Here is a 22,222-nt window from a genome sequence, read left to right as displayed (position 1 = left end):
ATTTCGAAATTTTTAACCTAAGTTTTTGAACATTATGAGTGTCATGGTAATTTTCCAGAATGTTCATGAATTTAAATTTCAAATTTGGAATTTATTTGAAGTTTTTTGATTTATTTGAAGTTTAATAGCTTATTTTTGTAATTTTGGACTATTTATGAACAATTTTATATTTTTAAGTTAATTATGGTCAATTTATTAGTGAAGACTAAATTTTGAGTCCTAAGTGGTTAGGGTAATTAACTAGTGCATAAATATGAATTTATGTAATTTTTGTGATTATAAAATGTTGAGATCACGCAAATCCGTAAAAACCGAGTAATATACAATATTGGCTAATTAAAGGCGATTTAGCATAAAATTGAGCATGTTCATACATATTATAATGCTGCATTTTTCTTTATGATTGTCATAATTTTAATTTATGTAATTTTGAATTATGTAATTTTACTTAGTATGGCCTTAGATTTAATTGGTATTTCCCGAAATGTATGGGAATATCGATTCGGTTGTAATTTTTATTGTGATCTCATATCACCGTTTTGTAATTTAATAGATTTATTTTATTTTAGTTACAAATGTATAATAGGAATTATGTAATTTATTATGTAATTTTATTCATTCCGGAGTTCCTAAAGACGGATTTCTTCAAGAAGGCGATACATAAAGACGGTGTTACCTCGAGATGCGTGACACAACCGAAGTTCAAGGGACCAATGGAGTTGGTTTCCGAAATGTAATATTTGAATAGTTTTTCTATTTTAGGAAAGGCCATACTAGGATTTATTTATTTTATGCTTGCATTTTATTTTATGTCACATGCATTGCTAAATCGCCATAACTAAACATGCATTGTCTTATCGAGTTTATCGACCGTGTCAATTAGAATTATCGTAGTTCACCGCTTTAGTTCACTTAAAACGTGATAGATAATAAATTGACATGACCTCTCGCTAAAACTATCAATTGAGACATAGCCTTACCAAATAGTAGAAACCATGAAAACCTATTTCGTGAGGGAGTGCACTCGGCCACACCGGGGTACAAACCTTGTTACGTGGGGAAGTGGGTGATGAATGTTAATCCACCGAATTCATGTTGATAAGGGATGTATCGGCCACACCGTGCCCAAGTTAATGTGGGTTTGGATCATGGACACATTTATTCGAAATTTGGATTGAACTCAACAAAAGTATTTGATAAGGGATGTATCGGCCCCACCGTGCCCTTGTCGATGTGTTTTGGGCTATAGATAATTGTTAATGTAATATTATCGACAAAGAGTTCTAAAAGTAGAATCGATTAAACGTTAATCCACCGAGTTATATTGATAAAGGATGTATCGGCCCCACCGTGCCTAAGTCGATATGAATTTGGGTCTTGGAATCATTTATCTAGTTGGGTAGAGGTCACTAGAAAAATGCATAAAACTTGTTTAAATCTTACATTTTTACGAGTATTATTAAAAACGACATTTGTTTTACTCCTTATATTTTGTTTTGTAGACCACTTCTTTTTCATAACAAATGGCAACACCAACACCAACTCCTAATGCCACACCTCTCGCTAGTTCGTCTTGGCTCCGATCCTTTATGGATCGATGTAAACTTGAAAAGAATGGGTCAAATTTCTCCGATTGGGATGCCCAACTCAAATTAGCCGCCGAAGGTGACGACAAGCTTCGTTACCTTGCCGAGGCCTCTCCACCCGAGCCCTCCACTAGGTCCACTGCGGCCACTAGGGAAGCATATGAGGCTTACCAAAAGGAGTCCGCCGCAATGAAAAATGTCTTAATATTTGCGATGGAGGCGGACCTCCAAAGGAGAGCCTTTAAAATGGGCAATGCTAATGAGATTTACTCCAAACTTGTGACAATGTTTTCACAAACTCCGCGGATCGTCCAATATGAGGCGGCCGCGGCATTCTTTGATCTCGACTTCAAAGAGGGCCAAAAGGTTAGCCCTCATGTGCTCAAACTCATGGAGCTTGTCGAGACCTTGAAAATTCAAAAGGTTGAAATCCCCAAACAACTCATCGTAGATAGGATTCTACACTCCTTGTCCAAAGTCAAGGCATATGTGCAATTCCGGGTGAATTTCAACATGCAAGATAAGGATGTGTCTCTTGAGGAGTTGCACAAGTTACTTGTGCAAGCCGAGAGGGACATGGGGTTAAATGTGAACCCTCCCAAGGATGTGCTTAACATAAGCACTAAAAGTAAGGGGAAGTTCAAGAAGAATGGGAGAAAGGGCAAGAAGCAAGCTCCCACATTCACCAAAGCTAAGTCTTGTGAAGCTAGCACATCCAAAGTCAAGAAGGGTCCTCTTGATAAATGCCATTATTGTAATGGCATGGGACATTGGAAAAGAAATTGTTCCAAATACCTTGGTGATAGCAAAGCTGGAAAGATCACTCCAGTAGGTAAATGACTAACCTTCTTTTATGTTTCTAATTCAATTATGGTATTATGATGCAAAGTTGTGATAATGTATCTCCCTTTTTATTGTAAATAGGGCCTCCACCAAGCAAAGACAAGGGAAAAGAAAAACAAGCATGAGAAACCATGGAGAAGCTAAGGATAGCTTTTATGGAGCTTTGTTTTTCATTGTCTTATTTTAAGTAATGTTTAGGATTTTAGAACTTTAAGTTTTCGTGTTCGACATGGAAAAGTATTTTGGATAATGAGTTGTATTTTGGATGATGGTGACTTGGTTTGCAACCCAAGTCACCCGTTTTATCATTTATCCTTTTAATGTTCTAAATTTCATCTTTAAAATGCTTGCGCTTTGAAAACATAAGATTAGTCACTTAAAGTGATCTAATAGACAAATATAATGACGGGTTTCATTATATGTCCACATGCTTAAGGCTTGTGTATGATCATTTATGAAGCGATTTTGAGTCTATGAACTCTATTAAAGGAATGTCAATCACCAAGTACACATATGAAATCCATAATTATTAGTCAACCTATGAGGTAGTTCTCCTTTTACTTCAACATCGTTAATTTGTGTCTCATATGCTATCTTTGAATCTATAGTGTATTTATTCTAAAGATAGAGTGGGAGAAAAATGAGGACACAACACACAAGGCAAGATAAAATTGTGTACTTGTGTAAATGAAGATCTACGCAAGAGAGAATGATTTGAATGAAGGTATATCTATTTACATAGTATACCCAATAGATGAGATCTATGGTCTCAGGTAAGTTCTATATGACTAAAGAGACCATGTGAAGTAATCAAAAGATATATTCTTAAAATTACTACGTGAGGACACCAAAAGTAAGTTTTGGAAGAAATGACTAATGTAAAGTCTCAACAAGTTTTTGACTAAGTTTATGAAATATTTGACCAATAGTTTCAATCTTGAGAATTAGTTAAGAGCCTAAATGAGTCATAGTAACATACTAGTTCTGATTGAGTTGCAAAGATTGATATACCGATATCTTCAATGGCCAAAGTTTTAACCACGCGAATGTCATTACTTAACCTCACTATGAAATGGTTAAACCTCCTTCCAAAAGGGTATTTGCGAAGGACGTATTCTAGATATTGCTTATATTTGAATAATGACATTACTACACATCATTATGACATGAGTGTGTTGAAGATTTAAAATCTCTTTCTGTAAGGTTTAAGATAAGACCACTTCAAAATAGGTATTTTAAAAGGAAATGATGGGAGCATATATGGTTTTATCCTAATAACTTGGCAATGCAATTTATATTTCAATTCTTGAATGAATTTCGATTGAGAAGTCAATTTCGAAATGTGTAGAATTGAGTGGGAGTTAGGAGATTCTCATGTGAAGACATGGAATTTAGTGGGAGCTATCATCCTTTGAATGTTTACAACTCATCACTCATTAAAGAGTGACGAGCTAATACCTTCTTTCATAAAGAAGCATTTGAGTTTTCAATTCTGGATGAAAATGGACAATGATGAATCCAATTACATCAAGGGATGTTGGATTAGTATTAAGAGATACACATCGTATCAACATTCACATAGGTTATTCATGTAGATGAAAATGGAATTGCCATTAGCAGTCATGGTCGTTCATTGAACCTATGAACGGTTGATCTCATGATTATTAGTAACTAATGTTTCCGCCATTAGAATAATCATGTACATGTCCAATTATGAATCATATGCATAAGAGCATGATGATGGATGGTAAGCCATAATAGAAACATCATGTATTCTCAAGAAGAATCCGATGAGCGATTTCGGTGTTTGACGGAATACTCCATTATGTGATAAGAGGTTGCACATATTGTAGAAAAATCCGAGCACATATGAGGATTTAAGAGAATCCCAATTCTTTCATGCCTAGAAAGAGAAATGAGAAGTTTTGGAAAGATGCTTGATTAAATAAGAGGTTATTCAAAATCAATCTTTCCTAGTTAAGCTAGGACTTGTGAGAAATGCTAAGCTAAAATATCTTGTCAGTTGTTACAAGATACTACAAAACATATACATAGTGCATTATGTGTGGATGGAATACTTGATCAGTACAAGTTATATCATTCATCAAAAATTCGTTCGTTATGTGATAGTCGATAAGAAAGTTCTTTCAAGTTAAAGAACCGAAACCAAGGTCGGGAACCTTGATGTGTACTTGGTAAGATTCATGCTATGAGAGAGAACATGAATGTGAAGGAAATTGCAAGTGTAAGGAGTTTGAACACATGGACACATGGCATGTTAAACTTCTATTGCAATCAATAAGTGTTTACACTTACGATATACATCACAGGGTTGTAATATGATATTGACTACCCGAGTGTGATGTCGACATTTGTCGTTTGAGTTATTATTAACTCACCTTGTACATTGTTATGTCCAAACGGGTTGTAGAGACAATTGAACCCCGTTAAAGTGAACATGGATTAACATTGTTTTTGCCCATAGTTACTTATATGAGGTGACGTCTCGAAGTGACTAGAGTGTGATGCGATTGATGGCAAGTTCAAGTACCATAGATTCATGTGAGATGACTAGTCGATCACATAGGCAGATTGTTAGGAACTTTTTGTCGGGCCTAATGACCGCTTATAGAGTTCTGGCAAATTTATATAGCCTGGTCGTGGCGAGAGCTACTATAGTATTCAAATGAGTTGATTCTTTTGACTAAAGACTATTCACCTAAGATGGCACAGTTTCAGATTAACTTTGATTTGTGTTACTACGACCTTCGTAAATGGGGTCAAATGGGCATATTTTGGGTTATGATGGCTGTGGCTAGTCGAAGGGAATGAATGCGATAGGAATTGTCCACCCCTTGTCAGGGTTATAACAATATCTCAGGGCCACTTGAGGAGTAATGAACTGGAAATGCGTGGCCACGCTCGGAAGGTATCCAGAGTGGATAAATCCGGTCAATCAGTTATTCTCTAGATCGAGGAAACCACTCTCGATATGATCACTTGCAAGTACGACCTGAAAGACACCTTGCATTGAGTGGGAGATAGTAATAGGACAAGAGAATTGGTGACGCACACTTGTCGAGGACAAGTGGGAGATTGTTGGAATATGTGTCCTCCGACAATAATGCGATCACGACTGTTGATCATGATGATCACATGTTTAAGTCTCATTAAAATGAATACAATTGGGAAGTAATATTGTTACTGTCAACTGGTCAACATATATCAGTAATGATTGGCTGGCTAGAGTTTGACATTACTGTCGTGTGACGGTGGTGATCAGTTGACCCCCTAGGTCATACCTAAAGGGCAATACTCTTAATTGACTATTTAATTAATCGTATAATGTTGCGAGTTAATTAAATTACTTGAAAATTGACGGACGATTTTGGAAGTAAAATTTACGTATCAAATTGAAATGTGATTAAATGAGATACGGTCTGAGTAATCAAATTGTGTAATTACTCGGATGAAATAATTGTTTAATGTAACAATTAAATTTGAATGAATTGTTATAAATGCAAACTGTTGTGATTTATAAATTGGTAAAATTTTTGGTACAAGTAATTATGAAATTACTAAGTCGATTTTTGTATGTGACGTATTTTTATTAATACGTTGATTTTTAATATGTTAAAAATACATAACAAATTTATGTGACATGTGACATGTAACATATTGACAATTGACAAAAATAATATGGAATCCATATTATCAAATGGACCGAAATTACAAGAAGAGGTTTAAGCTAATTAATTGTTTAATTAGTAGCTAAACATAATGATTGTTTTGCTTTAGTAGCCATGCAAGCCTATGGTGCATTGTGAAGATAAATAAGTCCATGCATTGGCTCCCCTTCACCTCTCCTCTTACACGGTTTTGAGAAGCAAAACCCATCATTGTTTTCTCTATATTTTTACCTAATAATATACTAAGTGTAGTGTATTATTCATTCATTCCTTCCATCATCTAATTTTACAATTTTAGAGAGAATAAAAATCCTCTCTTCTTCTCTCTAAAAACCGAAACATTTATGTGATTTATAAAGTTTTTGGTTCAATTTTCTACCTAATTAATATTATACTAGATCTTGTAATATTAATTAAATTAAGAGCAAGCCTTGGGTATAAAGCTTAGGGAGAGATCTTATACTTAAATCTTATTCATCCATAAGGGAAAGCTCAAGAACAAGAGAGAAAGGTGATCTCTCTTGTGCCCATTAAACCGAAAACATCAATTTAAGGATATGATTTTTCCTCTTTTGTTATATTGTTTGCATGCATAAAATCCGTATTTAATTTTATGACAAATTAATTAGACATATTTGAGTATGTTAGTATGTATATGAATCTACATTTCCTTCAAACACGTGACGTCTTCACAGTAGGGGAAGATGACACGGTAGCGGAATTAAATGTCAAAATAGGATCTCCGCTGACTCTGGCACTCGATCGACCACCTTTTTCACTCGATCGAGTGGTTTTATCTTGGAAATTACTCGATCGAGGCTTTTGGACCACTCGATCGAGCTCTTGAATTTCTGGGTCACTCGATCGAGGATTATTTTTACTCGATCGAGTGACTTCATCTGCTAAACTGTTCGATCGAGGAGAATTTATTGGTCGATCGAGTTCTTCAAATTGAGCACTACTCGATCGAGTAGTATTTATACTCGATCGACTATCTTGATGGATAATTTCACTCGATCGAGTAGTTTTTTCACTCGATCGAGTGCCGGGACAATATACAGCAGGGATATCGTTCGTAAACTCGTCCAGCTCTTCTTCTGGGGAATTATCAGCTGTCACAACCCCGTCTTTTGGCATTTTTGGCCCCTCATAAGCAAGGCCACTTCGGAGATTGATGGCGTTAACTGGGTCGTACGTCGGTGGATGGTTAGCTTGGTCTTTCGTGAGTGTTAACTGCGCGACTTGTTCTCTTAACTCCACGATAACGGTATCATTCTTGTTGCATTTCTCCCCAAACTGTTGTGTTAAGTCCAAAACCAGGGATTTCAGTTCGGCAATTTCCCCGTTTGTAGAAGAGGGATCTGGCTGCGGCACTGGCGTAGAAGGAGTAGAAACATTTTTCATTTCTTCATATAATTGAGAAAAAGGAATTCCTTGCTTGTATTTCTGATAAGCAAGGACGCGCTCTATTCTCGCCATACAATCAATGGGGTCATGCCCCTTCATACCGCATCTACCGCATATCTCCACATGCTCAGTAATTGCACAAACTTGTGCATGCTCACCCATAGCCTTCGTAATCTCCACATTACCTAGACTTTTGCTAGGACTCTCCACTTCAGCTGCTACCAACTCGTTAACTTGCCCACTTCCTCGGGGATTTCCATATTCGGCAACATGGATGGCCATCTCCTCAATAAGACGCCACCCTTGATCATCCTCCTCGTTTTTCGTGAATCTCCCCTTAGCTACACTATCAAAGATAGCTCTCTGGTTTCGATATAACCCGTTGTAAAATTGGGTACATAGGAACCAGCGCTTGAAACCGTGATGAGGCACGGAACGAACGAGCTTCTTGAACCTAGTCCAAGCCCCATCCAAGTCTTCGGTGGGCAATTGCTCAAATGAAGTAATCTGAGATCTCAACGCATTAGTGCGCTGTGGTGGAAAATATCGCCTGTAAAAGGTCAAAGCAAGGGAATTCCAGTCAGTTACACCGACTGCTTCCCTGTCTAAATCCCTCAACCATTCTCGGGCATCATCAGCTAAAGAGAAGGGAAAGAGAACTCCCTTCACTCTATCTTGTGTCACCCCAACATCAAGAGGAATGGTAGAGCAATACTCTGTAAATAACTCTATGTGCCTGCACGAATCTTCTCCAGGTACCCCCCTGAAGAGGTTTCTCTCGACCATCTGTATGTAGGATGGGTGGATTCCAAAAGTTCCCGATTCAGTAGTGGGTAGTAAGAAACCTTTTGGAAGGGAATCCACATTAGGCTCTGAATGGCTGGCTATATTCAGCATCCAGACAGATAGAATTTACAGACTGGAGCAGGTATGACAATGTTCTTTTTCTAGAACAGATATCCTGCAAATTGATCAAAAACTTTGCCAAAAATGAGATCAGTCTCAAGGAATAAATTCCCTGAGACGAAAGACAAACTTAAATAAAGCAACAAAATTACGCCACCTCCCCGGCAACGGCGCCAAAATTTGACAGGGCAGTCGTATACCTATCAAAAATAACCAACTGGCTCTAACTAATATAGCTAGAGAAGTCGGGTCGATCTCCACAGGGAGATGGGAAAATGTCAGTTTTAACTAAGTCCGTCACGGTAACCAAATTGGGGGTTTGAGTTTGTTTATTCTAAACTAAGAGATAAAGGAAGAGAAAAAGGCAAGAGAATAAAGATTAAGCAAATAAGGAGAAGGCAGCTAAGACAGTCGGTTCACCATGATCATCTAGTCAAGCAATCTAGGTCTCAGGTTAATGCAAGTATGGTCTAAGGGGCATTGAATATCTCCTTCCAGTCTCAATTCACCCTAAGGCACAAATAGCTTAGCTTCCGCCCTCACTACGGTGCCCTAATGTTCGCTACGAGTCTCACCCTTTCCAACCTTCCGGTCCAGGTCAAGGTTTACTACGACAAAATAACTAATTGCGTAGACTGAATTAGACAGAAACAATTAATTGTAGCGATTAGCATCAAAGACTACACAAGCATAAAACCTAATATGGCGATTACTATCCCTTCATAACCATGGATTCCCTAGTCTTAGCAAGAGGGAATTAGCTACACACCATTATCGAATCAACAACAATAATATATAAACAATCGGAATTAAACATTATAATAAAGCTAATAGAGATTGAATGAAGTAATAAAGAAAAGTAATAAAGAAAGGAAAGAATCAAAACAACAATTACGAATAAGAGAATAAAAGGGAATTATAGTACCGATTACAAATCCGAATCCGAGTAGAAAAGAGTAGAGGAAAAGTAAAGAGGAGTGACTAGTGAGTAAGATGAAGTGAGGAAGAGTTACGCAGTCTACTCCCTATAATAGCACACGAAATCTCCCCCTAAACCTAATCCAAAAGCCTAATTACAAAAGCCCATACGAAAATAGGCGGAAAAATACAAATACAAGGCAAACCACTCGATCGAGTAGAAATAAACCACTCGATCGAGTAACTAAGCAAACATTCCCCTCGATCGAGTAAAAAAACTACTCGATCGAATAACTCCTTATTGTGGTCTGCTCGATCGAGTAGATAAACAACTCGATCGAGTGAAATCCCATGAAATAAAGCATTTGACCGAGTAAAAAGTACTCGATCGAGCTATATTGGCACGTTAGGCACTATGACACCTTCCGAAATCAGCTCACGCGTCTTCAAAGTGATAGATTCCAAGCTCCGATTCCTTGTTCTCCATAAATGTATGCAAATGGTACGAGTTTGGGCTCGATTTATCTTCTATTCGGTCTATACCTGCAATTTACACAAGACAAACCAAATTAGACTATTCGGGGGTATTTGTGGCTAAATGCCACGTAAAATAGTACAGAAATGCGTGTAAAAATGAGGTAAAAATCTTATATAAAATACACGCATCAGTAATTATTATCATGATTAAATTCGTATGGTTTGTTTTTGATCTAGGTGGTTTCACATATCTTCAAAATTTGAGGACAATTTTTTTGTAAGAAATGGAGAATGATGCAGGAGCAATGGGTAGTAGCGAAGTATTGGAATCAAATCTGTCAAAATGAAGATTATTGAACACTCGTCGGGACTGTTCAAAATGTTCCAGTATTATTCAGACAAGTTCAGATGATTACTTGGCATCCAAGGTAGTGATGTCGTGACTTCTTGCTTAAGGAGTCATATCCTAGTATGTTTAGAATTTAGGAATAGTACTATAAAGGTTTAAATTCGAGTTGTAGTAACACTTTCCTAAAATCTTTAGGAAAACTTTCCTAATTCTAGTTCTTTCCTAATCTTAGAAAGATTGTAATAAGGAAATTTGCCATATTAGGAGTCGGTTTCCTTAATCAGTTTAGGACGATTTAGGGAAGTCAAGGGAAGGGAGGTCGGTTTCTATCTAGTATAAATAAGTGTCTTTTGTATTCAGTTTTACAACACATTGAGTTTGAGAATTAATACAAGTTTTCTTGTTGCTTATTGCTTGCGAGCTTTGAGTGTTTTATTTCTTTCTTGCAAGGGAGAGATAGAGTGTGAGTTGATCCTTGCGAGGTGAGAGTCACAAAACCCAGTCGTGTGTTGCAATCAAGTTCCTTGCGAGGGAGGAGAGAGTGATCACGTCATATCTTTTTAATTTTCGTTCAAAACCATATAAAAATCAAATAGACAGTTTAATTTTCCGCTGCGTATTTTACAACATTAAACGAACAGTCCAACGTACTATTCTAATCCTTGAAATCGACCAGATTTTACATTAATGGGACACGATAATGGGACAGAGGATCTGGGCTGAGAATTAACACCTCCTCCTCTTCATTACTCATATAGTCCAACCTCTTTCAACTTGAACGTCAATCATAACCGCCACAATAAGCACAATCGTCGTTGGCTGACTATCCGAATTCTAGTGCAAATGGATGCTCATGTATATTAACACAACCAACAAGCATTCACCTTCTTGATCATAAATTTGAAAAAAACAATTTACTTATTAACTGATTTTGTAGTAAAACTGCACGATCGCCACTACCGTCATCTTAATCATAAGGTTAAGGTTTTCAACTTTTTTTTTTTTTTTAATTATGATATATGATGTGATTAGTTGTTGCTTATAAATTGCAAAGTAATGTCCAATAAGTTATGCAGTATATAATTTTATCCTTTTTGTGTGTTATAATTTGATTTCCTTCTCACTATTTCATCGTGCTTCCTACTTATTATGTGGTTTGGTTGGTATGTAGATCTGTTACGAAGCCAGCGGCGGCTCCGACGCCCTCCAAGAGTTGTCCAGAACATTCAATGTAACTATTGGGTGTGTCTTTTTTACACTCGCTCATTCCGTGCTTTGAGTTTAAATTACACATTCTTGATTCCCCTTTCTTATTATCGTGTACGCACCATAAATTGACGATGCAATTTAGGTGAATTTTTTAGTAAGTTGTTGAAATGCTTGGTTGCGTTGACCGTGTCCTACTGAATATGTAATTTGATGTTTAGCTTCCCCGAGAAGCCGATAGTCTTCCCATGTATTTTATTCATTGTAAGTTCTATGTTTACAAAGTAGACGAATAATTCTTATGTCTATAATTGATTTACGCCTATTTCACTATTTGGTCTCTCTCCTTGGTGGCCCGATTGCTCCTTCTGATTCATTGATTAAGGAGGTCATTTTATCATTGCTATGTTCCGACCTGTTGTTTTCAAAGTTACATCAACCCAAACTTTACTCTCTTCCATAACTACAAATCTGCAATCTCTTCATCTCTTCCTCCACCATTAATTTACCGAAATGCAAGCAAGTATCTACTCCATATTATTATAACCGGAAGCAGTCCAACCATCATCATTACCATTTAACTAAAACCGTACAAATTATAAAACGAGTGATCAATATGAGTAGTTCACATACTCACAATTCCTTCATAAGCTAAATAATCTATCATCATCATAAGGTAAGCCTCCACCCTTTAACTTTTTATTTCCTCCAATTTTACATCTATGAATTCTATTTAGTCCACCATTAGAGTGTAATATAGTCTTCAATTGTTATTAACACCTATTTTCATTTAGCATAATGTAGAGAGCGCCTTTCAATGAAGCCTAAGAAGTAGTAAAGATGAAATAACTCTTCTGATTACACAGGTCGAACCATGAGCATATCATTAAACCTTCTGAATGTAATGTCACAGCTTTCATTTAGCCTATTGGTTTTTATTTCTGTTTTCAAATGTGCTGATATATTTCCTTGGTTGAACAGTTATTTACTTTGATAATTGGTCCAAAAAAGAGGATAGTGGTTTGTGGCCCTGTTAAATTTGGATTTTCATTGATTAATTCTCAAAGGTGAATGCTTGAGGAATTATTACTATTATAGGCTATTTGTCCATGTGGATGAGTAAATGATTATAGATTCCCTCATAAGTAGATAATGCAAATCCTTGAATTGTTTGTTCCTATCATTTTTGGTTCAGTATTCTAATGGAGTATGTAGTTTTGTTTAGTAGTGTACTTAGTTTGGAAGATAAGTTATTTAGAAATTATGCTAAGATTTCATTTATGGAGTACCAGAAAGAGTAGTTTAGACCATCTATGTGACTGTTTTAGCCTAATGTTTTTGCTTATTTTTAAGTAAGGAACAAAATCAGTCCAGAGAGAAATGATGTTTGCATAGATCATGCCCAACCTTTAAGCCGTCAAAACTCAAAAATATATTAAGCTTCAGGAATAGAATAATGACTAGCTTGATGCTCGGGCAAGGAGCAGAGGTCCTAAACAAAGAAAGGGTTAATTTAAGAGTTTTTGTTAATATTGAAGGTCAACTTATATTTAGAAATTATTTGGACTCTACATTGCAGATATAGAGTATATATATTTAATATATGAACTTGTGTAGATTAGATATACTCCATGTATTTAAATATTTGATACGAATTTCAGTTGTGGTTGCTTTTTATGCACCGCATTTTAATGTAATCCTACACAAGAGGTTGACATAAACATGCCATGATGCCACTAAAATAATTTGTCATGTATCTCATGTAGATTACTTCCTCTATTTGTATTAATTGTCTCACTTCTCCTTTTCAATTAGTCTCTCTTAAAACGGATATATCTGTATCCATGCTAAGATTAAAACGAGTCAAATAACATCTCACTTGTATAGATATAACGTCTTTTGCTAATATTTGGGCCTTTGATTTTCTTAATCTATGCTATTTGACCCGTTTTAAACTGAAATCGGATAATTCCAGTCTTAAACAAGACTTTGTGTTTCTTTTTTGGCATTTTTTAATTAATTTTCTGTTTTCTGTTTTTTCCTCTTTTAGCACCGTTTCATATTATTTTTACCACATTACTGTTAAATATGTAGATGGGAGATGATGAAGAGGGGTAAAAATGTCTTATGAATCATTTTCGCAAACAATTTACAAATACAAATGAAAAGATAATAAATAATGGAAGTACTGAATTAAAGAATTTTTTTGAATTTTTACATTTACTGGGTAGTTATAATGAAGCTCTTTTGGTCTTGCTATAATGAAGCTCTAAAAATGAGCTAAAAACAATTCTTCCTACAAGGTTTTATTTGAAGACCAAAAATGAAAGTTGACGAATGAAATAGTGAAGGTAAAAAATGAAAACACCTTAAGTTAAGCGAAAAAGCTACGGTTACACTCGGTGTATAGAATCTTCTATACACCGCGAGTAACGGCACGACACGTGGCAATGTTGTGGGTATGAGATAGAATCTTTTTCAACTTTCAATTTTGTTATATTTTGGGAGCCAAATTTTAACACTCAAATTTAAAATTTGTAATTTTTCAAAAGTTATTTTCAATATTTTTTAACATTTGGTAAAAATTATTATTATTTTTTAAATTTGTAACGTTGTGATATTTTTTTGGAAGAATTGACGGGAATAATCCCACCTTTATGACATCTTCCAAGAATAATCCCACCTTTCAATAATCCGAAAATAATCCCAACTTTTAACCCCATCTTTTTTAAACAATCCCTCCGAAAAAATGACTTGCTATAGTGGGTAATGTAAGTATCTACAAATTGTTGTTTCAGTTGCTTTACTTCAATATCATTTCTCTCTCCTTCATGATAAACAAATACTCCAAATCGACAAAAAAATCTGTAACTTAACCTGTTCATTGTCTTACGTACCGATATAAGTAATTTATGAACAAGGAATATACGGTAGTGACGATAAAATATTAAAATAACCAAAAATTAATATAATTGTACGTACAATAACATGTAATGACATAATGCACACCAAGGGGCTGAACAAAAGACGTACTCCAGTAACTAGTTCCACTGGTTGGTACCTAAAATTCCCCCTTTTGCATTAATTCATGTGTGAGATCAACACTTTGTGAGTATTTTCTCCTGTGAAGCTTTCAAAATGCTAGTTTTACCTAATACGACTCCATAATGGAGTAAAACAAGAATTTAGTTAAAAATTTTCATCTCCATAGTGAAGCAGAAGTGGTACATAATTCGTCCAACTAATCTACTTGTTGATAGATGATGAAGCTTGACTTGATAGCGGACCTTGATTATCATTGATCAAGCAAGTATTGACCATCATAGGCCCTCGTGATGAACCTAAATCCTGAAATAAAGAAACAATCCCAAAATTATGAACAGGACGTCTTTCATTTATCGTTAAACATATAAATAGAAGTATGAATTAGAGAATTTGACAACTTACGTTTATCATTGTGGCACCATCATTGCATATAAATACTCCAAACCCGACTGGAAGTCTCCCCCTACCTTGTCGACCACCCCTTCTACCCCCACCACGTCCACTACTAGTCCCTCTACTACCACCTCCTCCACCTCTACTGCCCAATCCTCCTCTAATTACTCTTCCTCCTCTGCCTAACATAGTTGGCTGAGCTGTGGCAGTCTTATGTATCTGACCTTCAACATTTGTAGCAGCTTGACTAGCCCCATCACCTCTATGTTTTTTGGTTGGAAGTCTTAACTCGACATTCATGGACCTATTTGGACATCTTCTTTTATTATGACCCTTGGTTTGACATATAGAACATGTCATTTCAATCCCATGTCGAGTTAACTTGCCAGGCTTTTTAGGACATTCATGTGGCCCCTTGATCCTATTCTTCCTTGGCCTTCCTGGTCCAATTTTGTTGGAAGGGGGTTCTAATGGACATTCAATCCTAGGCCAATGTCGCTCTCCCTCACAAGGTGGAATAGAACCTGCATACGCTTTCAAGTACACATCTCTTTTATAGCAATCTTCCACAAACTCTTCCGCTTCTCTATGACAAAAAAATATGGCAGCTATTGCATGACAACAAGGAAACCCGCACATGTCCCACCTTCTACATGTGCAAGTTTTTGCTTCTAAGTTAACATTAAGACTATCCAAAGAATGAGTGACTTGAAACAAATAGTCATCTGAAGGAAACGCCTCACAATTTGCCGCTTCAAGTTTCTCCTTTTCTAACTTGGCTTTAATCCTAGAACAAATTTGTGAGTTTGACTTCTCCATTTCCTGCCGTTTCTTTACCAACCTCTGCATTAATGAAACTCTTATATCCTCAAGCATATATATCAAATGTTTGGTTCTAGCATTAATGATCCACCCATTAAATGTCTCGGCTAGATTACTAGTAATGGTGTTTGATTTCATGGAAGTACTCATAAAAGCCCTACAGAATAACTTCGGATTATAACTCTTAAATCCTAAAGCAGCATTAGCATCAGCTTCTTCAAGCTCATTTAAAGCATCAAGGTAGTCGGCCTCATTATATGCTTTGGCTATTTTCCAAAATTTCATTTTCATGTCATCACCCTTGTAAGTCTTGTTCTACAAAGCAAAAATATGTCTAGCACATTGTCTATGTTCAGCTAATGGCAGAACTGAAGCTACTGCATGAATGATGGCCTTAAAAAGAGAAAAAAAATAAAAACCATAGTAAGAAAGAGAGATTGGTGCATATACGAACTAGTAAATTTCATGTCGTATACATAACACTTAAAAAAGAAAAGAACTTGATTATTACCTGATGCTCATCAGAGACGATAGCCATGTGTTCACCTTGACCCAACTCCAAGCTTATTTGCAATTGAGTAAGGAACCACTCCCAACTAAGATTATTCTCACCTTCAACAATAGCCCAAGCTATTGGATACATTTGATCATTTCCATCTCTACCAACAGCAACCATCAGTTGACCACCAAGAAACGTTTTTAGAAAACATGCGTCCACACATATGATCTTCCTACATCCTTCCTTCCACCCTTTTGCAGCCCTTCAAAGCATGCATATAACCTCTGGAAAACTGGTGTTGTTGTAGACTTAGGGTCATTGACTAACACCAAGTGGGTTCCGGGACTAGATTTTTTCAACGCTTTCAGATACCTGCTAACTTTAAAGTAGTGGTCTTGCATAGACCCATGTAACATTTTATGTGCCCAATATTTCACCTTGTATGCAAAATCTCTCAAAATGACTACCTTATATGCCCTCCTAACTGTATCAATGATCTCTTTAGCTGGCCAGTGTGACCTAGCTTTAAAAACTTCTAAGAACTGCGTAGCAAGCCACGTAGACTTCAGTTGTCGATTCTTATTCATGGTTCTGTTACATTTATGCTCACTAACAACCTTTTTAACAACAAAAGTAGCTCTCCTCGAATCCCATGATCCATACAACTTAAATGGACACCTTTTAACACACTCCACACCTAATCTTTGTTGTCTCTTCTCATCACTAACATCAAATTTCAAGTTTCTACCTTGGTGAATTGCATACTTAGCCACTGCCTTCCTAAAATCCTCCCTTGTTGCAAATCTTTGCCCTGCCTTCTACTTAAACAAAGTGAAATCAGTGTCTTCACTTACCAAAACCCCTCTCCTTTCCTTCTTACCTTCACCATCATCTTCACCATCGGTAGGTGTATCTTCAGTCGAGTCTTCATCCTCATCTAGTTCATGTGCTATACTTTCTCCTTCACTAACAGATTTATTTTTTTCTTGTGCGAAAGGATACAGTCTACACTCAGCAGCCTCTTCTTGTAGTTCTTTTACAAGGTCAAAGAGTTTTCTATTACATCCTCTAACTTTATTCCTTGCTTCCACGAACTCATCATCACTAGTTTTGACATCACCATCATTCAACCCCTCACCTTCATCTTCTAAGACTTCATCAAATAACCCTTCACCATATACATCTATGTCATCAGTCCCCACATTATCTACACCCACATCATTAGTATCCCTCTCATCTTCATCATCTGTAACACCATCACCATCCAAAGGAACATATTCTTCCTCATCATCATCAGAGTAATCATATTCACATAATATGTCATTCCATTTTAGAGGACTCTCTGGTCTAGGATCTTCCCAATCATACTCTTCAGGTACTTCTATCACTTTTTTTGTGTGGGAAGATGTTTGAAGAGGTTCTTTTGTTGTGAGTGAGTGTAATGTCCGCTCTGTTTGCATGGGGTTAGTGTTTCTATTAGTTGTCACATGGTATTCCTCAATGGTCAGCTTTTGGGATTGAGCTCTCTTAGGAGTAAGCTTTTTTAGACCTTTTTTTTGTGAAGGGATATTCTTGGTTGGGGTGTTTTTTGTTTGTGGGTCTTCAAGAATGACTTGTTCATCCACACCATGTTCAACATACACATCAATGACCTTACTCTTGGCAACAATATCAATCATTTCAAGTACCTCTTTGTCATGGTACACTTTTCTTAAACCCTCATCTAAACTTTTTCCAGGCAACAAGTAGTATATGCACTTAATCTTACTGTATAAATCACACTTCAGCGCTAACTCCTTCAACCAAAACCAACAAAGTTCATCCGAATCCTCTTCAAAATTCTTAATCTTCCCTCCAACATAATATGTTTTGTTTCCCACCTTCTTAAACAATCCACCATGCCAAAATCTTAACGTAACCAACGTCATGAGTAACCTTCAATAACAACAATAATCAGTAGTAAAAAAGCATGAAGTAAAAATTATAAGGCCACTTGATTACTAATCACTACCAACTCTGTTCACTAGTCTATTCACAATTGACAATATTGTTACGAGTTTAGATTGCCAAATCTAAGTGCAGCTAGGATGTGTTTTATGAAGAATTTAAAAGTAAAGAAAATTGTCGATGGCACAAGTACACTAATTCAGACGATATAGGAAATATATATCATAAGAAACCGGTAACTTAGAGACCAATTTAATACGCCGCTATTCTTTTTCAGAGGTCGTAAAAAACCCGCGTGTCTAAATTTTTATCTCGCGCTGACTAGCGACAAAAGTGTCGTCGAAAATTTTCAAATCGGTTGCAAAGTTTAAAATAACGACTGATATATTTTCAGTTGAAGATCGTCTGTCGCAAGAACCATGTTTTTTTTTGTAATGATATGTGCAATTATTCAGACCAAAGATAGGCGTTAAAAACATCAATAATCAAACAGAAAACGTGCAATTAACTTAAATACATAACAATCAACATTAATCTTTACTAAATACTCCGTAATTGCCTATTTTCTCTTATTTGAACTTATAATCTACAAAACGAAAATTCTAGGGTTTGCTGAATCTATAATGAAAATTTCGCAATTAAAAGTAATAAATTGAGTTTTAGGATTTAACCTGGAGATCAGAGTCGTTTTAATTGAAAGAGCAGACAATAAGATGAAGAGTAGTCTTCAATGACGACAAGTACAACTTCTTAACAATGGAAAAGGTATGGTGAATTGGGATTTTAATTGATCAAAACTTTTCGATTATGTTAATAATGGAAGAGTATGGTGATTGCTTTTTTTTATTGGAATTTTGGATTCCTTTGATGGTGCCCTATGAAATGGGGGTTTTAGTTGTGAATGTTTTCATCGTTCATCTCTTGGAAGTTTCAATTTTGTCTAGAATAGTTTATGGGTTTAGTGTGGGAGATGAAGAGATAAATAAAATAAAAATATAAGTAAGACATTTGAAACCTTTTAATCAGGTAACAGGTAAAAGAGGGTATTTAGAGAAGATGAGGTTAAAAGTTGGGATTATTTTCGGATTATTGAAAGGTGGGATTATTTTCGGAAGATGTTGTAAAGGTGGGATTATTCTCGTCAATTTTTCCTATTTTTTTTGTTTTTTCTTTTGTTGTCCGTAATTTACTAATATTGCCTGAATAAAGGACCAAATTACCCTTTTCTTCAAAAATTTCCCCCTCCTGCCATACTTTTCATTTCTTCATTTCTGAAACCCAGTTCTGGCCTTCATCTTCTCCACCTTCTAACCATACAACACTAATAACAAATTTGCATATCTAACAACATTTTTAGAATAAATCAACTGCCCACGCACCTTTTTCTAATTGCTATTGCCCACTCTCCTTTTTCTGAAAAATTGGTGTACGTATTATTTTTTGGAGTACATTATCAATTACACCCACGTCAAATGCACTTTTTTACATTTACTCCCACGTCAAATTTTTTTAATAAATTACACCCAAGTTAATAGCTCAGTTTATAAATTGTACCCAATATCGGAATTCGACCACATTTCCGTCAAATTTCAAATTTTCTGGGTTAAAACATATTTTTTAGGACGATTTTGCCCTTCTGCCTTTCTTTATTAATCTTAGCTTGTGCTTGTTTGATGTTTAACATCTCATTCATTCCCTTCCCTTCTTCATCTTCTCTCTCATATTTTCCCTAATTTGGAACTTCCTTACCCATTTTTTATTTTCCTGGTATCAACATCCTTGTCTGCATAATTGAAGGACGGATCCATGAAGTACGCTTGTCTCGGTGTTTTCTTACTCCAATAAGGTTCAACATAGTTACCCATGTTCCCTTTCATAGCCATCTTGCACGCTTCATTCATTAATGTAAACCCCTAAACACTATAAACCCAGAAATACAAACTCAAATCCAGAAATACAAACTAGAATTGCTGGTGATTGATGGTGACGGATGATCAATATATCAATAATTAAGGTTTAATTGGGATTTATGCGAAAAATTGGGGGAATTTGAAGGGGAAGATTTTGGGGAAAAATTGGGATGAAATCAGGGTAAAAACTGAAATGGGGGAAGTAAAATGAAGAGTCACAGGTTATTCAGAGTTAGAAACACGCGGGGGCAATTTTGTCATTTCACATAGTTTTTCGCCTGAAAATGGGTTGGGGTGCAATTTCTAACCTGAGCTATTAACTTGGGTGTAAATTACAAAAAAAAATTAACGTGGGAGTAAATGTAAAAATGTGCATTTGACGTGGGTGTAATTGATAATTTACTCTAATTTGTGTAATATTCCAAAACGCAGAATGCAATTAGTATAGAAATGGCGTTTGAATTCTCATTTTATTGGCAAAGAAATGCACCAATCCAATACTGAGGTGGAAGGGTTCGTGCGAAGTTCACGTCGCCGCCATGGCCTCCTCATGATGAAAGGTTTACGACATGGCTATGGTTGTGTTCGTGTAGCACACACGAACGAGTGATGGTTGTGCACACACGAACGAACGACGGTGTTGGGCGTGTTCACCGAACAAACAAGCAATAGTGGTGGTCCGGTTCATTGTACGATGGAGCGTCGATGCTGGTCTTGCTTTATGATGGCAATATTTGTTATGGCGGATATTTTAAAAGATCTAGGTAAATATTGTTAAGATATGGAGTAATATTATATTTTATTATAGTAAATATAAATAGGAAAAATTGACAAGAATAATCCTACCTTTTCCTTGTCTTCCTAAAATAGTCTCACCTTTTCTTAATCTCAAAATAATCTCACATTTATACCTCTTCTTCCGAAAATGAGCTGTCTAAAAATATTACCTACAATATCAAGTCACATTATAATTTTACCCCCCCCCCCCCCACCCCCACCCCCACCACCACCACCACCACACCTAATCATCCTACCCTACAACAGACCCGCCATTTTTCAGACCTCCATCATCAGTTTAACACCATTTAACCTTGTAGAGTATAGCGTACGGTAGTTAAAGCTAAGCAAAAATAACCATATCGAATTTGTAAACCGAACCCAAACCAAAACCCCTGTTTCAAAAACCCGATATTTTTCTGGTTCGGGTACCTTAGCCCCTTTTTTCTGTCACAAAATCGGGTCGGTACCGATTTAGGAAAATTAAGAATCTCGCTCAAGTTTTAACTCGGTTCCGTAAAATTCACGCTCAACCTAATTTCTTTCTATGTGATGCGCACTTCTCCACTAACGCTCTGCTGATTGTTCATTACTCATATCAAAACCATGTGCCCGTCATTTCTTGAAAATGGTAGTATCTTTCTTCTAATTTGTTTTAATTCTCCCTTTTTGTCTCACATAATGTTGATGAGTGCTAACTGCTCAGACAAGCCTTTTAATCTCTAATAATAATTTTGAAAAAAACTAGAAAAATTAAAGCATCAGTCATGTGTAATAGCTTCAAAAACGAGATAAGAAAACGGGTAGGAGACACTGGTTCAAGAACCCGATTTCGGATCCGTTATTTAGAGTAATGCTCCGATTGTGTTCCAAACCCTCTTTTCCCCGACAATTCCTTCTTCAACTCCGCCACCTCTCAAACCAAATTGTCTTTCTCCGTTGCAATCCTTCAGCAACGATTTTTCAACAACAATGACGGGTTATTACTCGGAAATGAATGATAATATTCCATTTCATTGCTCCCTCTTAAATTTGATGATCTTATCTTCTAATTGTTACTATCCTCTTCCATAAAAAAACTCAAAAAATTATTATTTTTTATGCACTTTCAATTTTATACTCGAAAGATAGATAAGACAAAGAGGAAATAAGAGGTGAAAAGGGAGGAATGACGGTGGTGGTGGTGGTGGTGGTGGTGGTGGTGGTGGTGGACGGAGAACGGAGTAAAGAGGGATATGGTAAGAACTAAGGGGGCGTTTGGTAGGAGGTTTATAAGAAAGGGAAAGAGAAACAAAGTTATTGATTTCCTTTGTTGGTGTTTGTTTGACACAAACAAAGAGAATGAAACTCCCTTCCTTACCCCTCAATCCATCTAATTCCTTACCCCCCATCCCCCCAAGGTATGAGATTTCATTACCCTTGTTACCCTTCAACCACCTTATTTACCT

The 22,222-nt window shown here is 36.3% G+C and overlaps 1 protein-coding gene across 1 annotated transcript in view; it reads left to right on the top strand.

Moving 5' to 3' along the window:
* Positions 1–11,793: 11,793 nt before the first annotated feature.
* Positions 11,794–22,222, top strand: part of LOC141597139 (RING-box protein 1a-like) — a 35,976-nt gene continuing 25,547 nt past the window's right edge. The window contains exon 1 of the mRNA XM_074417492.1: positions 11,794–13,372. The gene's annotated coding sequence lies outside the window, so the exon portion shown is untranslated. The remainder of the gene's footprint in view (positions 13,373–22,222) is intronic.

Source organism: Silene latifolia, chromosome 8, assembly GCF_048544455.1.
Source record: "Silene latifolia isolate original U9 population chromosome 8, ASM4854445v1, whole genome shotgun sequence".
In the NCBI taxonomy this organism is placed as follows: Eukaryota; Viridiplantae; Streptophyta; class Magnoliopsida; order Caryophyllales; family Caryophyllaceae; genus Silene; species Silene latifolia.
Note: the sequence above shows the minus strand (reverse complement) of the source record. Positions and strands in the feature narration are given on the sequence as shown.